General features: G+C 45.4%; 1 protein-coding gene and 1 long non-coding RNA gene across 2 annotated transcripts in view; both read left to right on the top strand.

The window, feature by feature from the left end:
• The window catches only part of PLXNA4 (plexin A4), a 529,822-nt gene that overhangs the window by 116,734 nt on the left and 397,205 nt on the right, over positions 1–15,883 (top strand). The window lies entirely within an intron of this gene.
• Positions 3,728–15,883, top strand: part of LOC148215993 (uncharacterized) — a 39,265-nt gene continuing 27,109 nt past the window's right edge. The window contains exons 1-2 of the long non-coding RNA XR_015796297.1: positions 3,728–4,480; positions 4,587–4,812. This is a non-coding gene — a long non-coding RNA (uncharacterized LOC148215993). The remainder of the gene's footprint in view (positions 4,481–4,586; positions 4,813–15,883) is intronic.

The following is a 15,883-nucleotide window of genomic DNA, read 5'->3' as shown; positions in this document are numbered from 1 at the left end:
TGGAGTTTTATTACTGGCGGCTTTGGGGGACGTGTCCACGTAGTTTTCTTGGCGACTGGACACAGAGGGTTTGCGATTGTTTTTTCCAATATAGTTTTCATTTCTTTTTCTGTGGTTAGCTTGTAACACTGGAGTTTTGGATGATCTCCCATCCACATGCAAATAGTTTACACCATTGTTTTGCAACCTCAGCAACTTTAAGATGTGTGGACTTCCACTCCCAGAATTCCCCAGCCAGATCACCAATTTCTAGGTATTCCCTAGCATTATTATTATGGTTGGTCACATAGTCATCCAGATGTTTAGACTGGTTTTGGCATCTTTATCCACCTATCGAGTCCTTCCCAAGGACCTGGGATGGGCAGATGTTATTGTTTGATGGGGTTCAAGGTATCCTCGCAGGGTGGAAGCTGTTCCAAGTAAAGCTGCCTTTTGCAATTGATGGATAATGATTTTGTCCATGCCGATGGTCTTCAAGGGGTGCTCCAGACGTTTTGGGATTGCACCCAAGGGGCCTATTACTGTTGGTAATATCTTTGCTTTCTTTTGCCATAGTTTTTCTACTTCTATTTGCAGGCCTTTGTATTTTATGATTTCCTCCAGTTCTTTCCCTTCTATTCTGCTGTCTCCAGGTATTGCAACGTCCACTCTCCAGACTTTTTGGTCTTTCTTATCAACAGTTGTTAAATCTGGGGTGTTGTGTGGCAGATGCTTGTCTAATTTTTTATTATTAGTAGTATTACTATTACTATTAATTTGATTTGTATGGCTGCCCATCTCATCAGCTAAACAACTTTGGGCAGCTCACAACAGGTTAAACACAATCCAGTAAAAACAAATTAAAAACCAGTACACAAACATATAAAAACTGTCCATCGTTAATTTTAAAAAAGAAAAAACATGAATTGCAGAATTCAATTTTGGGAATTTGGCTTGATCTAAATCTCAATGATTTCCTGGTTGAAATGACAGGCCTACAGAAGAAGCCATACCCCAACCAAGATTGGCAAGCCAAGTTACTATATATAAACAACCAGCAAACATCACTTTCCTCTCGATGACATTACCTAGCCAGATAACAAAATATCTGCAGGAAAACAACCAAGCTCAGAGAACACCAAGGAAACCAACTTTGGCAGAAGTCTCCCAGATGTGACTTGGCTGCGTGAGAATCTTCACTTCGGACAAAAGGATGCCGAACAAAACCACCCATTGTCACTGCAAGCGAGAAGATGAAAACAACTTTCATACTCCCAGTGGTGAAAACTCATTGTTCCGGAGTCCTTTGCAGAAGCAGTTTTGCACACTTTTCACTTGAATCTCCCCTCACGTGCTCACAAAGTATTTGCATCGAGTAATTTTAACATCGCTGTTTATATAGCCGAGTCACAGTGGGGTCTGTGTGTGTGTGTGTGTGTGTGTGTGTGTGTGTTGATTATATGCCATCAAGTCGTTGCTGACTCTTAGTGATCATGTAGATAGATTTTCTCCATGATGATCAGTCCCTAACCTGGTCTTTGTGTGTGTGTAGATATGTATGTATGCATGTATGTATGTACGTTTAGGCCAAGAAACTGAAGTTTATTTTTTTCACATTGCTCCAGGTTAAAACAGGAGCTGAAATGGGAGATAAAAGCAGAGCTGATCCATGGAAGGAATGGGGTTGAATAAAAGGCAGAGTCTGGCACTCCTAAGATGGGGTCAGTTAGAGGAAGAACGGACTTGTAATTTGAGGAATTCTCAAGGATGCTGCTAGAGAAGAGCTCCTGTTAGGATTTTCCTCGAGGGTTTGGCAGAAGATGCTCCTGAGACCCTGTGGCAGACTTTTCCCCAAGGGCCCTTTTGCTGCTTGCTCTCTTCTTCTTGAGCTGGCTGTATTTTTATAGCGGTTTCTTATCATTCTGATAACTCAGCAACCAAGATTCCTGTTTATCATTCTTGGTGTTACTGTGACATTTTCTGTAAAACTGGGGTGGATGCAGTGGGGGCAGAGATGAAGAGCAGCGGGGTCTTGAAATATACAGTTATGATTCCGAAGAATGGCCTCGATTGGTGGGTCATGATTGGGCTGGATTGTATAGGCCTTTTCCTTCTCCCTCTGGGTCTGGAATATAGAATCAGAGAATCAGAGAGTTGGAAGGGACCTTGGAGGTCTTCTAGCCCAGCCCCCTGCCCAAGGCAGGAGTCCTCATACCACCCCAGACAAATGGTTGTCCAATCTTTTCTTGAAAACCTCCAGCAATGGAGCACCCACAACTCCAGGAGGACAGCTGTTCTATTGCTGAATAGTTCTCACTGTCAGGGAATCCCTCCTTATTTCCAGGTTGGATCTCCCTCTGATGAGCTTCCACCCATGGCTTCTTGTCCTACCCTCAGGTGCTATGGAGAATAAATTGACACCTTCTTCCCTGGGGCAGCTCTTTAAGTATTGGAAGACGGCTATCCTGTCTCCCCTCAGTCTTCTCTTGGTTAAGCTAAACATACCTAGTTCCTTTAGCCATTCTTCATAGGATTTAGCCTCCAGACCCCTTATCATCTTTGTTGCTCCTCTCTGCCCTCTTTCTAGGGCCTCAGCATCTTTTTTGTGTGGTGGTGACCTGTGATGGAATGGTTTGATGAAGGCCGTGCTCGGGGAGATAAGCATTTCCTTAGCCCCCAACAGGAGCGTGGGAAGGTTAAGAAGATGAGACTGGCACCACGCTAAGGAATTCACGGTGTTTGGGCTTGCTGGCTTGGGAAGTTTAGATTCAGTCTGGAGAGATTCTGCCTTGGAGGTGGAAGCTAATAAATGCAACAGAACTGTATCTGTACTGTCTCGTGGAGTTCTTTGGGCTGAACCTGACATGACCAGAACTGGACGCTGTGTTCCAAATGTGGCCTCACCAATGCGGTGTAGAGCGGTACGATCACCTCCCTTGATTGTGATACTATCCCTTTGTTGATGCAGCCCAGAACTGTGCTGGCTTTTTTGGCAGCTGCAGCACATGGCTGACTCATACTTAAGCGGTGGCCCACCAGGACACCTAGATCCCTCTCATAGGCACTACTGCTGAGGCAGGTACTGCCCTGCCTGGAACAAGGGGGCTGAACTTGGTCACCCTTCTAACACCTTCTAATTCTCTAAGTCCATGAAAGTAGGAGGGCAGACACAGCCCTGCCCTGGTGGAGAAACATGATGCCACCTGCTTTAAAGGCATGGATTTCTTTTGTCCATGAACAGCCAGCTGTCCTCCAATAGCCTAAGGCAGTGTTCCTCAACCGTGGCGACTCTAAGATGTGTGGACTTCAACTCCCAGAATTCCCCAGCCAGCATGGGGCCTAAGGTGAATTTCAAGTCCACCATCGCCAGCACTGATTTCCTCTGCCCAATTTTGCCAATTCTCTTTGCACGGCGAGAGGCTGTGAATGGGCACTGCTTTTTTGCACTGCTCATTTCCATGCCCTTGAATCCTTGAGCCCAAGCTGCTCTTAAGTAGGGTGGAGGAGAAGGAGCCCATTTGGAGCTTTGGATTCGGCGGCCTGTAATTACGTAATTCTCCCTCGTTATCTTTTCTAATTGTCAGCCGCCGGGTTCCCTTCGACGGCAGGAAACAACGGCAGATGGGGGTGGCGTAGGAGGGAGCGGCAGGAATGGCAGCCTGCCGCAGCAAAGGCAGAGTTTCCAGAGAAGGGAAGGAGGAGGAGGAGGAGGAGGAGGAGAAGAAGAAGATGAGATCCACAGGGATTTCAGGGCTGGAGACCTCGTCGCAGAGGCGATGCCCAAAACATCATCAAGAAGAAGGGGAAGGAGGGAGGGAGGACTTTCTATTTTCCTGTAACCTCTACCAGATGCTGGCTTTCCAGAATGGGCCCCAGCATCCTGCCTTCCCTCTTGCCAGCTGTCCCCACGGCCTGCCTGTTTTCCTCCTCTCTCCTGCTCCGATGACGTGGATGGAGTCCCCTTGGGCAAGGGTGCGTTGCTCCATTGCTGAAGGAGGTCTCGGGCTGGTCTCTCTGGCATTGTTGTTTATTTGCTTGCCAAGGAAGGAAGAGCTCATTAGTAGTGTGAGTGAGTGCGTGTGTGTGTGTGGTGTGTGTGTGTGTGTGTGAGAGAGAGAGAGAGAGAGAGAGAGAAGGAGGGCTGGGAACCTGGCACTTGGGAATCAGGAGTGGACAACTCTGTTGGAGATGTCAGTTGCTGGCCAGTTGGCCAGTGGAACACCAGGATGGCTGGCTGCAGAAATGGCTGTGGCTGTGTGTTTCTTTTGATCCACCCACTCATGGATCGGATTTCCTTCCAGACGGCTGTTACTGAGCAGTGTTTGAGCTTTTCCTTCTATGCCAGAGCCTTGCTGTTATTTTAGCGATGGGTGCCAGCTTGGAGTGTGTTTGGGGAGAAAGCTGTGTACGGTAGCCGTGCTGGTGAATCCAGCCGCCTTCCCAGAGCCAGACAGACCACTGGGAGGAACCAGGATGAGGGGTTTCCAGCAGCACCTGCAAGGTATGGATTTCCAAATGGGGGCTAGGGAATTAGGAGTGGATCTCAAGAGGGAGAGAGAGCTAGCAAGAGGCAGGAAGCGCTGACTTTCTTTTCCCCTCCCTTGCAGATCCTCAAGCGTGATCAGCAATGATGGAGGAAGCTCAGGCTGAACTTTGCAAATTGGGGGCGAGGTCCTCCTGTGAACTTTTAGCATTTGCACCGGGTCTGGTTTCCACGGACGTCTTCCTTAGTACTGCTGCTGGGAGGAATTGGGTCTGTTTAGATGTCCCTGGCAGCCCAACCCAAGTGCAGTGGGAGGTGACATCAGAGAAGATGGTTGGGCATTATTACAGGTGGGCTTTGTCTGTACCTTTGCAACCTTCAGGTATGCTAAAAGCCATGAGGACTGTTCCTCTGATGCACATCCCCGAGTGTGAACAGCATGGCCTGGAGCTTGAAATCCACCCATAGTAGTTTTCCTTCCACCGTTCCTCCTCCTCTTGTTCAATTTGATGTCATTTGTTGGTAGGAACGAGGGCTGTAGGGAAAACTGCTGGATATATATATCCAGGAAACATTAGTTAAAATTATTCTCCCAAATTATTTCCAGGGGGGGTTGTGAAGGGTTGGCTCATAGTTAGCAGTGCAGCTGAATGTAGTCTTTCCTGCTCTGGATTCTTTTAAAAGGGCAACCCTTACACGCTTCAGAACAGTGCTCAGCAAAGAGGGTTTTCTTTTACTAGTGCACATTATTACCATTACTAGTAGCAGCAGTTATATATCTGGCCTTTCTTCATCAGTTTATGTTTCAGTAGATGAGATATTTCTAAGAAAATTGAAAAACTAATGGGATTTGGGATGGAACCCCAAAAAATCAAGAATCCAGACGTACCTCGAGGAGGATGAACTCTCACATCCCTCCCCCAGTGATATAACTGAGAGTTGTTTTGAGGCTTAAGGATTGTGGTTTTTTTTCTTCCTTCGAGTCAGTTTTTGACTCCTAGCAACTGCCTGGGCAAGTCCCTGCAGTTTTCTTAGCAAGATTGTTCGGAAGGGATTTGCCGTTGCCTCCTTCCTAAGGCTGAGGGAGAGTGACTGGGCCAAGGTCCCCCAGCTGGCTTTGTGTGTAAGGCAGGACTAGAACTAATGGCCTCCCAGTTTCTAGTCTGATGCCTTAACCACTACGCCAAACTGGCTCTCTAAGGATTGTTTAACTGACCCAATTTGTTCCTCCATTGGCAGCCTATCATTAGCATTCAAGGGAACACTCCAAAGTCTGCAAGTGCTTAGATTTAGCTCCAATAAACACCATCTTACAAAGGATTAACTGACTTGACCCAATCAGTCATCTTATCAGGACATCTAAATCCAACCAGATTTTAGATGATAGGTAGCTTTGCCTACCTATTCCTCCAAGAAATACATCTGGAGAGAGAGAGGGTGGTTGAAGATAACTATTATGCATGAAATAGCCTGCCTCCTGAAGTCTTGGGTGCTCCATCTCTGGAGGCTTTCAAGACAGTTGTCTGGGATGGTCTGAGGATTCCTGCTCTGGGCAGGGGGTTGGACTAGAAGATCCAAGGTCTCCTCCAACCTAATGACTTTGAGTAAGCCTAGTGAGGTCATATCACCTTGCCAGTAGTCTTCTGGCACTAGAGACCAGGCACTTCAAGAAGCAAGTGGGCGAAGACTCTGTATTTTTGGCCAAGTTGCTGTGCTTTGACCATGAGGGTGTGCTGTCAAAATTACAAGTAAGAAGGTTTGAATGGGGCACTCTTGGCTTGAGTTCAGCGCACTGTGCTAACAGGGCCTGTATTATCTACCCTGGAATGGCACAGCGATTTTAGAATCCTTGAGTGGATACAGTTCGTTGTCAGTGGAGCTGAAGGACAGAAGCCAGTGCTGGCCACAGGCTGAGAAAAGAGCCAGCCAGCAGATTGGCAGCAGTGATGGATCTGCAACCGATGCTAATGAAGGCTTGCTTCAGGAAGTACCATTTGGCTTCCAACCTTTCAGGCTGGCAGCCCAATTTGCAGAACAGAGCCAGGTCGCTGCTTCTAATTATCCTTGCACCCAAGCATTCTCTTCTCCTGAACCCTCATGATTTTCACCCCAGGATAACATTATCATGCAGCCTACATGGTTCTCGGATACCTCTCCAGGTTTCCCCCTCCCAATCTGCATTCCTTTCACGGCTGATCCCTTTAGTGGCACTCCAGAGCTTCCATTTCAGAGCAGATTCATGAGGGAGGAGATCCAACTCCTGGGCCTCTTAAAACCCTTGGGCCTTCTCCAGTCCCTCCAGTCCAGGACTTCCCAAAGACGAGAAAGTGGACTGAGAAAAGCATTTATTTCCCACGGGATGCACAGCTCTGCTTCTCTCATTCCATAGCCAGGAGCAGATTCGTTGGGCTTTGAAACTCTGGCAGGACAGGCTGAAACTGCTGGAGATGGGTGGTCCCACAAGGAACCGGGCCCTGTGCTGTGCAGAACTTTAAAGGTGATAACCAGCATTTTGGATTGTATCTAGAAGCCTACTGGAGCTGGTGCAGCCCACACAGCAACAGTGTCACATGGGTGAATCTTGATGAGCCCAAAACTGTATGCGCTGGACCAGTTGATGCTTTGAATGCCCTCCAAAGGCAGCCTCAGGTAGAGCGCATGTAGAAAGCTCAGACAGTTTGGTCCCCGTGGCATCTGTGAAGGATGAAGAGAGGTGGAACTGACATAAGGAGCATTGTGGCACTGCAGTACAAGCCCTGGCCCTCTTCTCCACGTCTCATGACCCACGGCCAGAAGAGGCAGAGCTTGCGTGTCAGGCTGCCATGTTACTTTTGTCATTCTGACCAAAGGAGCGAAAGCCTGTGGAGGCTGTTGCTTGATCTCCACAACCATTTGTTTCTTGGAATACATAAGAATATGGGGAGGGTTGTGCAGGCATAGCTGGCATCTATGGGCACCCCTGGGAGAGGGTGCACAATGACATGTGTGTCATGATGTCATCAAGCAAATGCCACAACTTCAGTGTTAGAAGCTGCGGCGCAAGTACATAATGGTGGGATTAGCGTGATTCATTTTGATTTATTTATTTAAACAATTTTATATGGCCACTTCTCTCGCTCTCATGACTTAGTAGATTAAAAGCCAGCACAGAGATGTAGAGACAAAAATAAAAAAGATTAAAAGAACAAAACCATTGAAATGATATGCAGTATACAATGGGCTGAGGCCTACTAAAAAGATTTTTTTTCACTCAGCCATACAGCTCAGGCTCACCTAACATCCTAGCCCCAGGACCTGGGGGAACAGCCAGGTTTTTGAGGATCCCCAAAGGCTAATAAGGTTGGGGGTGTCTAGATGTTGGGGACGATGCTGTTCCGGACAGCACGTGCTGTGACAGAAAAGGCACAACTCCTGCATGGATTTGAAAAGGTATCTGACAAGTTAACCATAGGGGGGCATAATAACCTTGGGCTAATCTTCCTCCAACCCCCCCCCCCCCCTTACTTCCCAGAGAGGGAATCAGTAACCTCCCTTGCTGATTGAACACACAGGATGGGGAAATAGTACTTGGAGAAGACCATCCCAAAGACTCAAGTCATAAAGGACTTTATTAGGTCATCACCAGCTCTTTGAATTGTACTCTGAAGCCTCCTGGGAGCCAACGCAACACCATTGTTAGTCTGCTGATATGGTTCTCCCCCATCAGCAAGCGGGCAGCTTCATTTTGCACCAGCTGCAACTTCCAAACAATTTTCAGAGGCAACCCCCAACAGAGCCCCTTGCCGGAATCCAGATGTGAGGTGAGGAGGACATGTGTGACTCCCTCCAAAGGACAGGATATCTATCTGAAGAAATACACATGTCAAATGTTGATAATAGGAAGCGAACAAAGCTATGAGAGATGAGACAGAGATCTTCAGAAATATAAGTAAATGATGTTTGAACAGGTTGCCAAATGGACTGGCAAATGCAATTTCTTCATTAGTTAGTGGTAATGACTTTCCAGCTTAGTTCGATTTAGTTAGTGTCAAAGACCAAAACCTTTATACAGTTCAAGTAAACATAACATAATATACAGTACAATTAAATAAAAATAAACTCATTATCATTTGCAACCCTGCCTATGACGTTTGGTAAATACAGATGTCTTCTAGCATCATCCGACCATCGTTGCGCTGGCATAATGGCAAAAAGGGGGAGCATTATTGCTCTAGTGGTGGCTGGGTGATGCTGTAGAGAAGCTACAAGTTTATAGTGAGAAAGAGTACAAAGATAGTCACACGGTTTATATCTTGTGGTGGTCACTCTTAAGTTGCTGTCCTGGATGGTGGTCATGCTAGAGGTGGTCCTGGAGGTCAACATTCAGGATTTGGCAGGGTTATTTCCTTAATCTGGAGTGTTCTTTGATAAAATAAGTTGGTGTTCATTCCCAAGGAAATGTGTTTGGTGCTGAGAATAGCAGAAGCAAAGCCCATTGTGGTTTCATGTTGTGGGCCAGGGTTTTGTACGGGTTTAATTTTAATATTGAGTTAACCCATTTTGGGGCTTTGCACAATACAGTGAATCATAAACAAACCATGGGCTGGGTGTCAGCCCAACAAGGTAGACTAGACTAAGACAGCAATGCCAGGTAGATCAGGACTACTTTGATTGTAATAGCTCTAGAAACAGAATCTTGCAAATCTAAATGTGCTTCCCCTCCCTCCCTCCCTTTTCATGTGAATGAGGGGCTTGTCTGAGATGTTTTCTCTCGTTACTTTCTTGGTCCGGCCTCAAGCTCCTCTTATCTGACTGTTGCCTTGGTAGCAGCTCTTCCTCCTGTTCTTCAAGGCCATTCTCCATGCCTTCTACCTTGGGTTAACTCCAGAGGTTCATCAGGCGCAGACTAGATGGTGGACCTTCTTTGTGGTAACCACAATTTTGGAAACAACCTTCCCCCAGAAGGATATTTGGTCCCCAACTCTGGTTCCATTTTCCAGACAAGTATGACCAGTATGATTTCAGCCTGCCTTTGGCTCTAGTTGATTGTAGGAGGCCCTCAAAGGAAAACTTTCATTATATTCTTCTTTGATGGTCTTTATATGGTTTCTGTCTTAGGGTTTTAATCTGACTTGGTGGCTCTTTGCTGCCTGGTCCTTGAAGTGGGACAGATAACAAATTGTCAGCCCTTTGAGGTAGACCAGACTTGAACGCCAAAGTCATGAATACTCAAGCTACTTTTGTTATAGGGATATAGTAATAGAATGTTGTAAGTCTGAATGTGCTTTCCCCTCCCTCCTTTATCTTCATGAGAACTTGGGAGGGTCAATTCTGAGATGCTTTCTCCACCCCCATTCCTGCTTTGGAGTTAGATTTCTCTTATCTGACTGTTGCCTTGGCTGCAGCTCTTCCTCCTCTTCCTGAAAGATATTGTCACACTCCATTACACAAATACTGTTAAGTATATAAGTGAGCCTGCTATGCCGTTCACCTGCAGATATATACATTCTACCCCTGAAAACTAATAAAGAGTGGACTTATTCCCCAGAGAGAAGAAGGAAGGGAAAAGAGAAATCAAAGTGGGGTTGAGAAGACTGCCTAAATTGCTACATAAACCTAACCATCTCTTATTAAATCCTGCCAGCAGAAGTGTGCGCAGGAGTGTGTGTCAAAATCAAGATGGTGATTGTGACCATGCAGTCAAAGCCCTATCCTTTTTATGTGCGTCTGCAAGTTTGATCACATGGTTGTGGCCACCATCTTGACTTTTTTGACTCCCTCCCAAGGATGCCTCAAAAAGTAGTTTACTGACTGACTGGGAGAATGGAGGGAGGTCATTCTTGTAATGGGAACAGGGCCCATATTAAAATATAGGCCAGAGTTTTTCCATGCCCCCAGAGACACCAATTCATAATCACACAAATTGATTCACATAAATTAGTAATCGTTTTTTGCACAACTTTCTATTCTTTCTTTTAATTATATAAGCAACCCAGAATCATTTAGAAGTTGGGCAGCCTTCTATACTGATGACAGATGGATGGATGGATGGATGGATAACAGACAGACAGAAGACAATGTTCATACAACACATTCAACCCTAAATCCAGGTTAGCAAGACCACCATTGCTGTGTTCAGTTAACACACACTGTCCAAAAATAATCCATATTAAGGTCAAGCAGGATGGCCTGCATCACCTAATCTGCTAAATCAGTGTCTGGTTTCCCACTATCTATTGGCTGTGATTGTACAGCGAGTTTAATCCAGCTACCAAATTAATTTGTTTTCTGGGTTCATGCAGTCCATTTAATCATCAAGTAGCTAAGCAGGCTTGGCACGCGCAAGCTAACCGGAATGCACACAGGCAAACTAACTGAAACTCTCATCTCTCTAGGGAGGGATTGTGTATATGGGTTACTGTTGTTCCTCAGCGTTGGGAAATTGTATTGTTATATTGTTGTATTATAGGTTTTAATCTGACAACGGAGCTTATAGGTTGCTCGGTGTCGGACATGATTAGAGCAGCTATAAGCTGAGCCAAAGAAAATAAATGCATGAAGAGTAAGCTAACCAAGATGAAAGATAATCAAATTTAGCATGTGGTGTGTGAAATGTAAGCTATCATCTGCCCTGATTAGGTATGTGCAACTTATAAAAAACAGGCATACTTTATATCTTAACTTTTCTGACCCTGCTCTGTAGTCACTCCTGCAGCCTGTCTCAACTCAGCCTTCTCCTGATCATCTGAAGCTTGCAGCTACCCAAAATCCTTTCTGCAGACCATCCATATGCCACCCTGGGAACTTCTCCATAAGAACTGAAAGGAGTAATTTACTCCTGCAAGTAGCCAGTGTCTCCAGCTGATGGAGAAATGCTTGCCTGAGGTGATCAGATGGAAGGGTAAGGACCTTCTGTGTAACGGGAAGAAGGTGCTGCTTCTGTCCCAAGTCCTGGATGGCAGATGTTGCATCTTAGAGACCATGCCCGGAAGATGCATATGTTCCCTTCAGGTTGCTGAGAGCATTTCTGGCATTTCATGCTGTGTCACAGGTTGGTCTGCCAAGAATGATGTCACTTGGCATCTCTTTTTTGAAAGAGTTAGGTCATAGGAAGGAGTTAAAAGGTTTCTCAGGGCCTACTTGCAGGAGGCATTTAACTGGGTCAAAAGGGGGAGGTGGTCATGCCAGCATATAACCCGGATAAGCAAACCCAAGGAGGCTATGATTTAGACCCGAAACTGGGATTTAAAAAATACATCTAATGGGTCTGTCTCTTGTTCTGGTTAATTTTTGGTTTGGCCAAGGCCAAGCAAATACTTAATGCACTGAATTAGAACATACAGTGTTACAAAACGAGTTGAGCTATATAACAAGGTTCTCCCAACCATGCAGAGGTTGGCACCTGCAAAATATGTGTATTTTCTCCCATATTCCAGTTATAGATAAGCCTTTTCTAGGGCTTGCTTCCTTAAATTGCTCTCTTCAGCCATCCTGGAAGGACAATTCCAAAACATTCCAGCACCATAGAAGGTCTACCAGGTTGAACTGAATCTACATGGTGCCCACTCCATGGTGAAATTTTGCAACTGAGCAACACAAATACACTGTGAAAAGGTCACCATTGTGGGACAGAATGACTATCTGCAGAGATAATCTGACTTACTTATGAGAATGTATTGAATATTTTATTATGCACTGGGTTTTATTGATTAGATTGGATTTCTGATCAATGACTAATAAAGTTTGAATTTGATTTGAGGCTCAAATAGACCGAGTCAAGTTTGGGGGTAAATTAATGTCTGCTGAGGTCCTGCAGAGGTCATTCTTAGGGTCAGTGCTATTCAACATTTTTATTAACGATCTGGATAACAGGAGTGATGGACTGCTTATCAAATTTGGGGATGATACAAAATTGGGAGGTCTGGCCAACACCCAGGATGACAGAACAAGATTGTAATCTAGTCTGAACAGATAGGATCAAATTGGCCTTCAAAGGGAGAAATATAAAGTTTTTCATTTAGAGAGGAAAAACACAGGGGGCACATATACAAGGTGAGGGATTTATGGCTTGCTTATTTATTTGTTTGTTTATTTAAACAATTTATATGGCCGCCCAACTCACAGTAACTCCGGGCAGCTTACAAGAATAAAAATCCCAAATCTAAAACCCACTCCACCCTGCCACCCCCCTGGTGACAACAGTACATTTACACTAGCCATTTGATGGGCTCTGGGTTGACCTGGCATCCCCAGGCCCACTGGCAAAACCATGTTTCAGGGCCTTGCAGAAGAGCATCAAGGTGGGGGCCGGTCTTATCTCTGGAGGGATGATGTTCCACAGGGAGGGAGCCACCAAGGAGAAGGCCCTGCTTCTCAGTCCCACTAGATGGACTTCCTTAATAGGGGGGACCCATAACATATCCTACTTCCCTGATCTGGTGGGTTGGGCAGATGAAACTGAGAAAAGGCAGTCTTCAAATAACCTGGCCCCAATAACCTGGCTTGGAAGAAGAACTTGGTGCGGTCACTAAGACAGTTGCTAGAAGGGCATAGGGACATATATGCATATATACATATCATTCTACATCATTCATAAAACTAATAATTAAAAAGAAATTAAAAGTTAAAAAGAAAAAGGAGAGGGAGAGGATAAATGTTTGAAGGTATCAAAGAAATGAAATTTTATTAGACAGTATTCCTGCCTCAACCTCATGGCAGCAAAACAAAATTCAGCAACATTTTGGGTAGTAGTGATCTTATGAACTGCTAGGAGGTAGGAGAGGTACCAATGATGGTTTCTCCCTGGAAGTTGCTTTATGAGGAGCCAAATTAGTACATTACAGAAGTTTGTGTAGAAATGACAATGCAACAGGACACGCTGCACATCCTCTACGGCCTGGAAGTCACAAGGGCTGGTTGAATTGGTTTTCCTCCACACTGCAGAGGACTGGACTAGATAGTTGGTCCCTCCCAACTGCTCAATTCAAAGATCCTACGGTCACGTAACTTCCCTAGGTCATGCAAGGAACATAATAGAAGTTATGGGACTGAAACAACGTTATGAAGATGGGAACACCCATCTCTGTTCTCTTGATAGTTTTGATTCCCCATGGCCAAATGGGGGTGGGCAAGGGCCACAAGGATGGGCAAGGGCCTCCAAAAGGAGGAAAACATAAAAGGATGTACAGAGAGAAATTAACCTTCCAGTCTTCTCTGGGGCAGCTGGTTGGAATAAAAAAGGCCACCAGGCTGTGCTCCCACACATGCTTTAATCAAATCTGTTATAACAGGGCTTGGCATACTGTGTGAATCCAGCCCATAACTACGTTACAAATGTGTGAATGTCCTCATAGCACTGTCACTAATGGGATGTCCTCACTTGTGACGGATGAAGGAAATGGCTGAAAAGTGAGGAAGGGAGGGAGGGAGGAAGGGAGGGACTGTTTGAACAATAAAAGATAAGTGCCTATTTTACATCAGTTTATTGGATCAATCTATACATTGCTATATAGCAGGAGGAGACACTGTTTTGCTTCTGGGACCCCCCGTTATCACTTTTGGACTATTCCAAGACTTGGATTTTCTTGGGGTTTTAAAGAGTTTCCTTAGTTTTTTAACTATACTGCAGCTCTTTTAGGGGTTTCACTCCTCTTCGTAAAGTTTTTCTCTTTCAGATGGTAGGAGGCAAGGTCACTGACTTAGAAGCTGTGATCGGAGATGGGCTTTAAGGCTGTGGACAGTTAACTAATTAATTAATTAATGAGTGGAAAATGCCTTCACCTTCTCTTTCTCATTTCCTTGGGGAAGGACTTTCTCCGGTGCAGGGCTCCAGCGCTGTTAACTGATGCTTTTTTGCCACTTGTTTTACTTGATGAGACATTTTGCACAATCTTTCTGCCTCTGTCTTGGTCTCTCTCTCTCTCTCATTCACACACACACACACACACACACACCTATCACCTCTATCCAGAAACAAATCAGAAAATCATGTCAAGGGGATATAGAAGCTTCCGCTCATTCTAGCTGTCTTGGATTATTGTTCACCGTGGTCTCTTTCATTTTTCTAAAGTCTCCCACTCCTCCCCCAACTCCTTTGTTTTCCTCTCTCTTTTTTCCTGAATTAGAACAAATATACTGCGCCTGGCAGAAAATTGGCAGCTGTTAAGTTTCCAGAGGCAGTAATTTTTCCCTCTTCTAAGTAGCTTAATGGGGTGCGTGTTTCCTTTCTTTTCCTCTTGCTTTATTGCTTTGCTAACCTCGTGGTGTGGAGCATGAAAATAAAATCAAACAGCAACAGCCAGAGTGCAATCGGACTCCTTTGACCCCTGTTTTGCCCTGCTGGATTGTCAAAGGATTTGGCCCCCGATTGGGGGCTGAGCGAGAAATCTTAATATTTTGGTGATTAGCCTTTCTCTTAAGGCCAACTCCCACTTCTGAAAGTGTGATACGCTGGGTTAGGTGCTTTCGGTGGGGAAAAATAAGATGGAGAGAATCAACTTTTTTTCAATCCCTTGTTTTCCTCCACTGCTGTGTAGGCTGTGGCCTCTGACCTTGGGAGCCCCTGCCTTTGCATCTGACAAGCAGACCATGGCTGGAGACAGCGATGGGTAGGTGTAGAGGGCAGCGGGAATGGCCTTGAAGGACAGGAGGAAGAGCTGCTGCCAAGGCAACAGTCGGATAAGAGGGGCTTGAGCCCAGGCCGAGAAAGTTGCGTGAGTAAATGTGTCAGACAAGCTCCTCCCTCGTTCACATGAAGACAAAGGGAGGAAGGAGGAAGCACATTCAGACATGCAATCCTAGTCTAGTCTACCTTGAAGGGCTAACAGTGGGAATTATAGCAGATGGCTTTCAGAGCAGGCTCTTTGCTGTTATTTTATTTTTTATTGTTTGGAAAGTTTCTAGGTCTCATGAGTGGTAACTAGAGGAGGAAAGTAGATGGGGCAATCAAGGGTTGGAGCACCTTACCATAACCCAGTTCCTTCTGTGGGCCAGGGCTGCTGTAGGCAGTGTGGTTGCCCTACATGTGTATGGTGCCAAATTGCAGAAAACTGTAGTAGCTGCTTTCCTACAATCCCGCTAAGCTTGGTCAGATTTAACCACGGGGTCTCTTTTTGTGACTCCATATATTTGCTGAACGAAGGCTCTTTTGATGAGTTTATGGTTTACTGCATAACACCACCGTAAAATGAGTTATTATCAAGAGAACTTGGGCTTGTGTGTGTAGGCATTGTAATGAGCCACAGTGATGTCAAAACGACACGTGTCACAACATCTTTGCACCAATGACACAATTATGTACTTGGGTCATGGCGCCCAATGCAACTACATAAGTATTTGTCTGATGTTGTCTTGGTGGTTGTGGGTCAGCCCCACTAGGCAGACCAGACTAGGAAATCAAATGAAGGCTAAACTACTTTTATTGAGATTGGCTGTAATGACAGG

Source organism: Python bivittatus, unplaced genomic scaffold (assembly GCF_059951505.1).
Source record: "Python bivittatus isolate LINGU-HERP-01145 unplaced genomic scaffold, Pbiv_v1 ctg000330_np1212, whole genome shotgun sequence".
Lineage (NCBI taxonomy): Eukaryota > Metazoa > Chordata > Lepidosauria > Squamata > Pythonidae > Python > Python bivittatus.
The sequence above is the reverse complement of the archived record's forward strand: the minus strand, read 5'-3'. Positions and strand labels throughout refer to the sequence as shown.